The sequence below is a fragment of the Arachis hypogaea genome, chromosome 1, assembly GCF_003086295.3.
Source record: "Arachis hypogaea cultivar Tifrunner chromosome 1, arahy.Tifrunner.gnm2.J5K5, whole genome shotgun sequence".
NCBI classification, from domain to species: Eukaryota; Viridiplantae; Streptophyta; class Magnoliopsida; order Fabales; family Fabaceae; genus Arachis; species Arachis hypogaea.
In genome coordinates, this window is record NC_092036.1 from 98,908,343 (window position 1) to 98,921,242 (window position 12,900).

Here is a 12,900-nt window from a genome sequence, read left to right on the forward strand (position 1 = left end):
CGTTCTTTATTCTATGAACATTGGGTGGAACGGAAGTATGACCCATGTTCTAACTGAGTTCTCATAAAACTTGGAAAAGATCTTTACTTGAACAACAGCTTGAAAACATATTATACTGAATTTTTAATTGTTTGTATTTAAAGGGATACGTGACATATAATCCCCTTATTTGTGGATAATTATGATTCTTTTGACATATAAACTAGAAATTGATCATCACCCTCTAATTGGAATTAATTGACCAAGAAATTGGTAATTAATAAATTTTAGAGGAGACTAGGAAGGTCTAAGGAATTAGGGTCTAGTCACATATAGTTTGCATGAAATTAAATCTTGCATGATTAAATTAATTAGTAATAAAAGTTAATCCGAAAATTAGATAACTTTGAAACCTTAACTGTTTTCTCCATATTTTATTCCCAATTTATTTAATTGTCTATACTTTTGATATTTTGAATTCGAACTTAAACCTTTTGAACATCTCAAAACCAATTTCTGCTTGCCTAACTAAGCTTATCACTCAAGAATTGTTGCTTGATCCATCAATCCTCGTGGGATCGATCCTTACTCACGTAAGGTATTACTTGGTACGACCCGGTGCACTTGCCGGTTAGTAGTGTGGGTTATAAATACCGCATCAGCCTCCATGACACAACAGAGAAAAACACCTCGCAGAGGACTCGCCTTCCCTCTTGTAACACAGTAAAATGGTACCAGGCTCCGGTTTTTATAGGCAAAGGACTTACCTCACAAGTTCTATGTTGCAAAGCGCTCCCATCAACCTTTGCCACGTGTTAATCACGCAAGTTGCGTGTTGCATGGATGAATGCCACGTGTGTATCACACAGCTTGCGTGTTGGATAGATGGTTGCCACGTGGGAATCACGTTGGTTGCGTGTTGGATAGATGGAGGCCATGTATGAATCGCACAGGAATCACGCAACCTGCGTGTTGCCTGTATTTTCGCCACATGTCCATCTCGCATGCTGCGTGCTGAGTCAGCACGCTACCTGTGTGTTGTACTGTACTCTCTGGCTCTCTGCTACGTCCACTCATCTGTATACACACCAAAAAGTTCCATTTTTAGGTATTACTTAATTATTTTTTCCATATTGAAATTATTTGGCCTTAAAATCACACGTAATTCTTGTTATTTTTTATTGCTCGCGGCATTCTTTAATCCGACAAGGCGACAGATTAATAATTAATTCGTTGTAGATCAGAATTTCATTTAAAAGTTTTATTGTTGGCCAATGGCTTACTGCATACACAAGACAAAAATTTAAACCCTCGACACTTATTTGACTAGATTAATAAATTAACCGTTAGACAAACCTAATTGTTGTTATGATCACAATAAAAAGATAATGCCCAAAATAGTCCCTGAAGTTTCCAACTCGCATCAAATAAGTCCTCCACTTTTTAAAATAACTAAATGTATCCCCCACTCTCAGAAGCATGAATCTCCATTAGTCCAAAAGTTACCAGACGTTAAAACGTCGCTGATGTATACAGTTAAGTGCCAAGTTGGCAGTTTGATGCATGCTGATGTGGACACACAATGATTTCAACTCAAATTGGTATCTAAAATTTGACTAAAACACTCAAATTGATCCATTCACACTTACAAAATCCTAGCCCCCAAACATTCATCTTCCTCGTATATTCTTCTTCATCTCCACTCCTCTTCGTTGTTATTCATAGTATCCTCTCTTCAAGCTCTGAAAATTCATTCTTTTGGTGAGGCATGATGGATGATGGTGATAGAAGTCAAAGATAACTCAAACAATAACAACTTTAGAGTCACATATAGCTACGAATATCATTATTCAATCCTATTTTAAGAACAACTCTCGTTGTTTTGAATTTGTGTTTTTTTTATTATTCAATCCCATTTTCGCCACACAGAGCTACAAATAAATACCATTAACAAATTAAAAGATATATACTCAAACAAAAAAATTCTAAAAAATGACAAATATACAAATTTATGTGAATTTTTTTTTCAAAAAACTATATAGATAATACAAAATATCAAAACGAGAAGTCCTACATTATCATTTTCAGGGCTGACAATGCTATATATGCAAATGCAAGAACACAATTTATAACATGCACCCATGGCAAAAATAGTGCTTCTCACAAACTCTCTTAATTGAATGGAATCTCAACAGTATTAATTTCAGCTTCATTTTTTATTGTTTGGCACCGTGTCAATAGTCTCCAAGACCGTGAGACTATTTAATTCATATATGTATATGCCTTGTCTTGTAAAATGACAATGAATCTGCATTGGAAAAAAATAGAAGAGAAATGAGATTATTCTTAACAATGAATATCTAACATTGTGTTGATTGGGTCATTCATTATCTAGCATGAATGATGCACTTCTCGTTCCAATTATCTAATATAGTAAATTAGTAATTGAAAAAAAATGGAATAATTTTATATGATGATCCATGTGTAGTTCATATATATACACACATCAAAGAATATATAGGAGTGCAACTATTAAGTATAACTACTATACAGTGACATAAAAAAATGTAAAATACACAAGAAACAACAATAGTGTGATAGTGAATATTAAGAAAATAGCATGATAGTGTAATCAAATATTCATAAAATAGACTAGAATCCAAATTTCACTAGGACTCAACTTCATTCAAAATTACCGCCAACCATCTTTCATGAGTACTTGATGGCTGTTCAATAACAATTTGGCAAAAATAAATCATGAGTGCACATAAAACAAAATATAACAAAATAAAAAAAATTGAAAAAGTTAAAATTTTTAGCTTTCTCTATTCATACGAACAACAAGTATTGAAGTTAAAAAGTTTAATTCCCTAAGAGCAACAAAAATAGTTGAATTAAATAAACAGAAGCGTCTTAAAATACAAAGATTGCTGCATCACTCAAAATAACCAAAATAATCAGATCACAGAGAAAACTCAATCAAAACTCACACAATACAACGAAGAAAATCAACTACCTTATCACTAACTCCAACAATAGCAAGAAGAGTTGAGCTGAACAACATCTCAACAATAACAAAACTTCCAACACCTATGAGGTAAAAAAGTTCATAAATATTTAACAAGATAGTAGGACATGTAAAAAGATTGAAATATTCATGGAGTTTGAGCTATACATGTTCAGTGACAAAGCCTTCCTGTATTGGTATTAAATATTTTGAATCTATCTCTAGTGCCAATGAAGAGACAACTGTAGCAAAGAAAAATAAAATTAGCAAGAGGGAGGGTTTATTTGAGAATGAAAGAGATTAGATTGGAAAAAAGGAAGAGAGTATGTAAGTATAGTCCTGGTTGAAAGAAATATAGCCAGAGATGAAGATAAAGATGAATGGTTTCATTTGATAACCCATAGAACGACGTCGTTTAGAATATAGCCGAGCAGTCAAGGTGGCAGCGTATATGTTAGCATACACTTAACATCAATCGATAAAAGGATAAATGGAAAATTACGTTTTACAAATTGAGGGATTTATTTCGCCATTTTATAAAGTCAAGAATCCAACTAAAGCGTGCTAGAAATTTCAAAAACTATTTTAAACATTACCTCTCATGACAAATATAAACGACAAATATAAACCAATAAAAATGAACTTACTCCCTTTTCGATGATAAATAATAAGCTATAAAAATTACAACTAGTTATTAAAAGTAAAATGCCAAATTTAAAGAAACTCAAACTATAAATTTAAATAAAACAATACAAAATTTTGAATTCTCAAATCATTATTTAAAATTAAGACATTAATTGAACTAGTTTATTAAACATTAGTAATAGTGTGTGTAAGGTATTTATAGATCAGATATGATTAAAATTTTAATCCAATATACACTAAATAAATTTGTCAGATTAAATTTAATATTTATTCTTTTTATGCTCAAATCTGATCCGATCAGATCGAGTGGATATCAAACCAATACACAAAATAGAAAATATATTCAAAAAAGTTATTTCTATAAAAAAAAGTCAATAAAATCCTCTACTTTTCACTCCTTTAAACATATTTACTCTTAAAATATTATGAAATTAATTTTTTTAGATAATAAAAATAAAATAATATAACATATGTTATAATATATTAGGATCAAGTAGCTTTATTAGAATTATTTAGTATATTTGAATATTTATTATAGGATATTACATCTTTATTATTTCGATTCTCTTAACACTTATAAATATCATTCTATATTACATCATTTCATACAACTTGAATGCACACAAATCCTTTCTTTACTCCTCTCTCTTACCTTTCGAACATGATACCAGAGCCATGGCATCCTCTTTGAAGAGGATAGGTCTTTTTCTTCCAGTGAAATCACCGTATTTGCTTTGATGTTTTTTCACCTCACTAATTAGTATATCCTCCCCGTCTTGTATCTTTCCAAGTCTAATTAATCAAACACTATTGTTATCTGCTACTTAACTATTCTCGTGAAGAAACCAAATATTTTTGTTATCCTTTGGCATTTTACCATCTTTTTGCAGTTTGCTACTTTTTCGACAGTTTTTGGACACTTCGCCATAATTTCGGCAGTTCTCTCTCCGCTTTTTTTTCGTCGGTTTTCTCTGTGCTTTCCTTGCGACAGTTTCGTCTGTGATTTTCTTGCGGCAGTTTTGTCTGCACTTTTCTTGTGATAGTTTCGTCTGCGTTTTTCTTGCGAGAGTTTTGTCTGTGCTTCTTTGCGACAGTTCCGTCTGTGCTTCTTTATGGCAGTTTCATCTGCGCTTCCTTCCAACAGTTTTCATCTGCCCCAGTTTCATCAGTTTATGTAGTTTTTTTCTTTATTTTATTGTTTTAAATAAGTTTGAGGGGGATGTTAGAATATATTATGATCAATTAGCTTTCAATAAAATTATTTAACATTTATTATAGGATATTACGTCTTTATTATTTCTATTCTCTTAGCACCTATAAATACTCTTTTATATTGTATCATTTCAAATAACTTAAATACATATAAATCTTTTCTCTACTGTCTCTTATCTTTTCTAACAATATATATGAATAATAATAATTAATTGCAATTGCATTCTTTCAAATATGAAGACGCAAATATAGTTTCAAGCATCAATAAACAAAAACCGCGATAGCCTCTAGCGATTTCTGTGTTCCCCTATTTACATGTAATCCGCAGCTAACTATAGCGGATTATGTGTGTACGTAAACCGCTACTGCTAGTAGCAATTTCTATAGATATACGAAACAATATATTTGTGTCTTCATATTTAAAAGAATACAATTGCGTAAATTTAAAGGACAAATAATTTATTTATATAAATTGTCCATATATTATTAAGTTTGAAATTTGACGGTGTGAATTTTATTTCATAATTTATATTTTAATTATTATTAATAATTAAGTGTTATTTTAAACTACAAAATAATAATTTTACTGAAATCAAATAGATATTAAACATTTGAACCAATTCAATTATATAACTACTAGAAATCAATTATTTGAACAAATAAGTGTTTTTAAACTTAAAAAGCGTAAATCAAATGATGAACACCATAACACCACTACGAATATTTTTGGCATAAACTACAAAGTTTTCTTATACCAAATCGTTTTAAAGAAAGGAGAAATATCTTAATCTTATCCATAATAATAATAATAATAATAATAATAATAATAATAATAATAAATCATCGGTCATTATAAAATTATCTGCGCTTTTCTTGTGGCAGTTTTGTCTGCACTTTTTTATGGTAATTTTGTCTGCATTTTTTTTGCGAGAGTTTTGTCTGTGCTTTTTTGCGACAGTTTTGTCTGTGCTTTTTTACGGTAGTTTCATCTACGCTTCCTTTCGACAGTTTTTATCTGCACAAGTTTCATCAGTTTATATAGTTTTTTTTCTTTATTTTATTGTTTTAAATAAGTTTGAGGGGGATGTTAGAATATATTATGATCAATTAGCTTTCAATAAAATTATTTAATATTTATTATAGGATATTACGTCTTTATTATTTCGAATCTCTTAGCACCTATAAATACTCTTTTATATTGTATCATTTCAAACAACTTAAATACACATAAATCTTTTCTCTACTGTCTCTTATCTTTTCTAACAATATATATGAATAATAATAATTAATTACAATTGCGTTCTTTCAAATATGAAGATGCAAATATAGTTTCAAGCATCAATAAACATAAACCGTGATAGCCTCTAGCGGTTTCTGTGTTCCCCTATTTGCATGTAATCCGCAACTAATTATAGCGGATTATGTGTTTACGTAAACCGCTACTCCCAGTAGCGATTTCTATAGATATACGAAACAATATATTTGCGTCTTTATATTTAAAAGAATGCAATTTTGTAAATTTAAAAGACAAACAATTTATTTATATAAATTGTCCATATACTATTAAATTTGAAATTTGATGGTGTGAATTTTATTTCATAATTTATATTTTAATTATTATTAATAATTAAGTGTTATTTTAAACTACAAAATAATAATTTTACTGAAATCAAATAGATATTAAACATTTGAACCAATTCAATTATATAACTAATAAAAATCAATTATTTGAACAAATAAGTGTTTTTAAACTGAAAAAGCGTAAATCAGATGATGAACACCATAACATTACTACGAACATTTTTGGCATAAACTACAAAGTTTTCTTATACCAAATCATTTTAAAAAAAGGAGAAATATCTTAATCTTATCCATAATAATAATAATAATAATAATAATAATAATAATAATAATAATAATAATAATAATAATAATAATAATAATAATAATAATAATAATAAATCATCGGTCATTATAAAATTTAAAAAAGAGAATAAAATGACTATTTTCAAATTTAGAAAACAACTGAATGCTCGTATAATCGTGTTGACAGCTTCAATGGTAGTACTAATTCATAAATTAATCGACTATATTACGTATATCAAAATTAATTGTTGAAGTCAATTATGAGTATAAAATATATATTAAAATATAAATATATATTAAAAATAAAATAAAATTATATATATTTATATATAAATATAATAATAATTAATTTTAATGTATAAATAATATTTTATAAATTAATTACTGAAAGAATAAATGATGGTGATTTTTTCTTGTTGCAAAGTATATAGTGCATAAATTCTGGAGAAAACGATATATTTATCGTTAATCTGTTAATTTGAAGACAAATACATTTTTAATTAAGAATAAATACAAAAAATATTTTTTATTTTTTAAAATAAAAGATATTTAAGTATTTCTGTTTAAAATATATAAAAACATAAATTTTTGGCAAAAGCTTAGATGTTTTGTATTTAAAAAAAATAAATATTTTATATTTTTAATTAATCAATCATTTATTTATTTTTCAGTTAAAAAATCAAGTAACTATTCACCTTTTTCTTTTCTAAATTCTGGCTCCTGATGCTGTCTAGGAGGATACCATCAATCTAAATATGTTATCCAAAAAGTGACAAGTGGCACTTTATTGCCCTTATTAACATCAATCATGTCGAAGATCAAAATAAAAAGTAATTAAAAAAAGGGAGAGCATATTTGAATATTATTCTATTTTTCACAAATAAGTAAATAACACATAAATAATAAGCATATATTTGTGCAAGACCAATTTGAATCAAAATAGAAAAAGAGAACATAAAAGGAAAGTGGGACGTAATAATGGAATAAAAGTGAAGTGCAACCCACGCTTATTTTATGCTTAAAATGGTTTGCCAAGCAGGTCCAACACAACTTTAAGCAGCTACTTAAAATGGTTTGAATTCCCTTCTTTTTTAAATATTTAATTAACTATTTAACCTAAAATTTCTAATTTAATTTTTAAAAATTAAAATCAGATGTAAATATTTAGACTATGTAAAACATATACTCCATTGTTTAAGAAACTTGAAATTCTTGACTATCTTTGGAGACATAAAACACATTTTATATATTTTATTTCTTCTATTAATTAATAAATGGAGTATAGAATAAATTCATATTATCATATGAATTTAGTAAAAAATGTCTTAAAATATTAAAAAAACTATACTAGAAAACTTTTTTAAATTTTTTCAGATGAATATAAATTAAAGTGAAAATTCAAGTACATTAAGATTAGGAGTAGTTGGTGAATATTATTAACACATCCTTTATAAGTTACGATAAATAAATTAGTAGTAAATTTTATAATTGGTGATAATAATGTTAAAAATAATTAAGAGTTGTTATTTTTAACATTATGAATTTTTGTTTCTTTCCTTTTGTTTTATCTTATTGTGTTAAATTTTTTTACATAAAAAAAATAATTTCATATAAATTTAATAATTAAAAATTATTAAATAAAAATATGATCAAATAATTTAAAACTGATTCTACTTGAGTTTTTTACACTAAAGTAACAAAAAAGAGGAAGCTGAGATAAAGTGGCAGATTTTATTTATGAAGGGGAGGTTTACATGTGAAGGGTGCACCCTGTTTCTAGATAAATACAAAAGCGACCTGATTACAACCGTTTAATATGTCTTGCGTCACACTGAATCGACATTTCTATTTCTCTTCGATTCTCTCCTTCCAATATATCGCGATAACTCGACATATTTCTATTTCTCTTTCTCTTCTTGTATGCACCTCTGCTGCTGCTAAGAACTTTATCCAAATTAAATAGACGTATGTGACACGCATGTATATAGTGTATAAATGCATAAAATATGGAAAACCATTGAAGTGATCAAGTGATGTATATGTGATTCCAACTTGCGCCACTAAGCAACAATGCTTACTAACAACTTCCAAAGGTCTACTAATCTTTTCTTTACAAGTGGCATTATCATTATTCGTAGAGTTATGTTATCATTAACAATGTTTTTTAATAAAGACAGGAAATTATTTTTTTATAGTAAAAAATAAACGGTAAACATGTTATATGCAATATATATATTTTAAAAATTTGATACAGTCTTTATTATTTATAAAAAAATTTTGTAGGTTAAATTATTATGTTAATTTTTATAATTTTACTAAATTTATAATTAAATTTTATATTTTAATAAAAAAATTTAATTAAATTTTTACATTATTTTTAAATTTATAATATACTAAAAAATATTCACTAGTAATATAAGGCGAATGAAAATATTTTTATAACGTTTATTGTTAAACAAATTTAAAATTGGTATATAAATCTAATTAAAATTTTTTAAAATATAAAAATCTAATTATAAATTTAAATAAATTATAAGAACTAACAAAATAGTTGAACTATTTTTTTATTTATATATGACATTATGAGTATTTTTAAGTTACTAGTTAAGATATAAAAAAAAGGCTATGCTACACATTTAAATATTTTTTTCATCCAAGTTTTATCTAAATAGATAACACCAACAAAAACCACTCTTATTGAAAGAGCGTCATTACACGCGTTTTATCTTTTTTTTTCTCTCCCACGCTTACACGCGTTTTATCTTCTTTTTCCCGCGCTTCTTCTTCTTTCAAATACACGCATATGTCATCTTCTCCTTTCAAATACAGGTATACGTCTTCTTCTTCTTCTTTCAAATTCACGTATACCTCCTCCTCCTTACACAGATTCTTCTTCTGCTTATCCTTCTCCTCCTCATTCGTTATCGTCATCACCAACAACACCAACATTTTGCTAATGAATTATTTTTTCAATCAAATTGAATGGACGCAGGTGTTCTGAATCTGAATTGAATTGATAATCTTTAAATTGTAGACAAAGGTATTTTGAATTTGATTTCATATAATGGATTATGTTTCGTTCATTCATTACTATACAATTGTTTCACAATGAGTACGTGTTCGGTTCATTATGCAGAAAGTTATTTGAATTTGATTTTATATAATAGATTATGTTTCGTTCATTCAGTACTGTACAATTGTTTCACCATGAGTACGTGTTTCGGTTCATTATACAAAAAGCTGTCTGAATTTGATTTTATACAATGGATTATGTTTCATTCATTCAGTACTATACAATTGTTTCACCATGAGTATGTATTTCGGTTTATTATGCAGAAAACTGTTTGAATTTGATTTTATATAATGGACTATATTTCGTTCAATTAGTATTATACAATTATTTCACCATGAGTACCTGTTTCGGTTCATTATAATAGATAATATTCTATTCATTTAGTACTATATAATTGTTTCATTATAATAATATGTTCGATTTATTTCTGTTTTGCACAATTACAAATTCTTCCTCCTCACCTTCTACTGCTTCTTCACCAGGGAGAGAAAAAGAGGAAAAGACAAAAAAAATACCGCATCAACAACAACAAAAGAATGACGATAAAGAGAAAAAATGTGAAGAAGAATGAACGCGAAAAAGAAGGAGGAGGAATGCGAGGAAGAAGGCGAAGAAGATGTCCCGTGTGTAAATGAGCGTGAGAAGAAGAAGAAGCGTGGAAGAAGAAGCGCAGAGAAGAAGGAGAAGCGCAGGGGAGAAGAGAAGAAGAAGAAGAGAAAAAGCGTGAGAAAAGAAGAAAGTGGAAAAAACGCGTGACTTAAAATTGCTTTGATGAACTTGAATGCCAAAATTGCTTGGATATAAAAAATATCTCTAAAAAAATATGAAAGCTTCTTTGAAAAAAAAAAGTAATATTAGGATATTGTTTAAGAGAGTAAAATATTTTTTAATATATTAAATACATATATAAGAACTTAAAGAATAATATTTATTCTGTATTTTTACAAAATATTTTATTTATGGTAGTATTTTCAAGAAATGTCTTTAACTATAAGATAGAGAAAAAAAATTATAATTTTTTTATAGTACTATATAATTAGATACGTATATAAAATTATTTTATATAAATAATATATTAAAATTAAAATTACAAATAGATAGAAAAAAGAACAAATTCTATGATTTTTTTTTTCAATTATCAAGTTAATGGGGGAGAGAATTTGGAAAAATTTTGTTTCATAATAAGAAGTGTATGTTTTATTCGCCTCTAAATATTTATTTTTTGTCTCCTATCTACTGATATATAGAACAAATGGTTGCGAGTTTCATTGAGTTGATAAAAAGATTGATTACGTGTCATCATATTATTGAAGAACATGACGCATGAGATAAAGAATTTCAAATATATTTTTTCTTTTATTTTTTGCTATAGCTTAATTGTTAAGTACTCAATTTTACAATTTTATCAGATTAGATGCATATTTTTGTATATTTCTTAGTTTGTCATAATAATAAATGTTGAGTAAACTCTTTTTAGTGATGAATAATAAATAATATGTTGCGTTTTACTAATAAATACCTTTAATTTTTTTATAATATAAAGTTTAAAAATTTTAAAATAAGAGAAAGTGAATTCATAGAATTTGTATTACAGCATGTTACAACTACTAAGACACGAGAATCATGCTAAAAAATAATATAAAAACCACAAATCTTAATAATCAACCTCCTTCATTAAACTATAGATTTTTAATTTTGATTCCATCTCACAACTTAGTTCTTATTTCACCATTGATAATGTTCAATACAGATTGCAGAATAACGCTGAGATTGCAGCATCACCCTTTTGGCATTGGCATTGGTACAACTAGGAGTGACAAATGGACTAATGGTTAGTCTTGTTGAGAGAGTTTTTGTTAATTCTTTTTTTATTATTTTTATTATTTTATTAATAAATTAATAAATATTAAATAATATATATAATTTTATAATTATTTTAATAATTTATAATTTTTAAAGACATAGAAAAATTATAATGTTTAAATTCACAAACATTAAAGTCTTTATAATTCTAAATATGTAATAAATATAATTATTAACTAAGTTTTTTGAAACAAAATAATAAAACTAACATTGTAAAAAATAAAATAAATATTGTCCAAAACATATACCTAAACATTTTTAAATCTCTAATCAATCAAATATAGAACATAATTTAAATTATAACTTAGATCATGTTCAATTATTATCTTCAAAGCAGTCCGCCCACCAAAATATGCGAATTAGGCAACGCGAGTTAGGCGAGCCTTTTAATTATACCGATTTTAATTTTGCAAACTAACCCACCTTTTTTAGCGAGTTATACAAGTTGACTCGATGAATTTCTGTCCATTTATCACCTTAGTTAAAACCCATTTTTAACCAATTATTTGTAAATTACTAATTTCTAGTGTTCTCCTTATCATTCTTTCCTTCCTAGCTTACACCATAAATGGAATATTATATATATTTTCTTTGGTGACTAATATTATTTATATAAAGCTCTTTATGAAGTTTTTTCTTTTTGAATAGAATAAATTGTTTTTCCTTACAATGTATTTGGTTAAATAAATGAATTAAAGAATACATCCTTCTCATAAACAAAATGTTCCATTGTATGTGACAAGAAAATAATTGAGAAAGGAATAAAATGAAAATAAAATCTACTGTACTTCTTCTTTGATTTATAAATTTTATTGTAGCATTTTTGCATAATTATTGTTTGTTATTTGAAAAAAATTGAGAGTGGTATTAACTAGTTAGTGACAAATTTTTGGTTCCATCGTAGTTGTTACATCAAATACCTGTACTAAAGTATATATTTAGCTATAATTAATTCTTGTAATGTATCTAGACAACAGTCACATTCTTTTGTGCTTTATACTTTATTCTTAGTTGTATGCTAAATTTGTCATTCTCTTTTAATTATGAATAATTCTTTTAGACAGAAAAATAATTAAATATTTAAACATGGTTGTAGTTTGCAAGTGGATGAAGATGGATATGTTTTGCTTGTGCCTTGCAAATTTTCCACCACGCATCGATGACATAGTGGGATCCACCATCAATGGAATAACTGAATAACAATTATTTTAGTTGTCCTTTTAACATCCTAAATTCTTAATCTTAATCTCATATT

General features: G+C 27.0%; 1 long non-coding RNA gene across 1 annotated transcript; it reads right to left on the reverse strand.

Annotated features, from left to right (window-relative positions):
* Positions 1-1,266: 1,266 nt before the first annotated feature.
* Positions 1,267-3,360, reverse strand: LOC140183990 (uncharacterized). Its single transcript, XR_011880598.1, has 3 exons — positions 3,155-3,360; positions 2,996-3,069; positions 1,267-2,287 (listed from the first exon to the last, which is right to left on the reverse strand). It is a non-coding gene; the product is annotated as an uncharacterized lncRNA (long non-coding RNA).
* Positions 3,361-12,900: the final 9,540 nt, after the last annotated feature.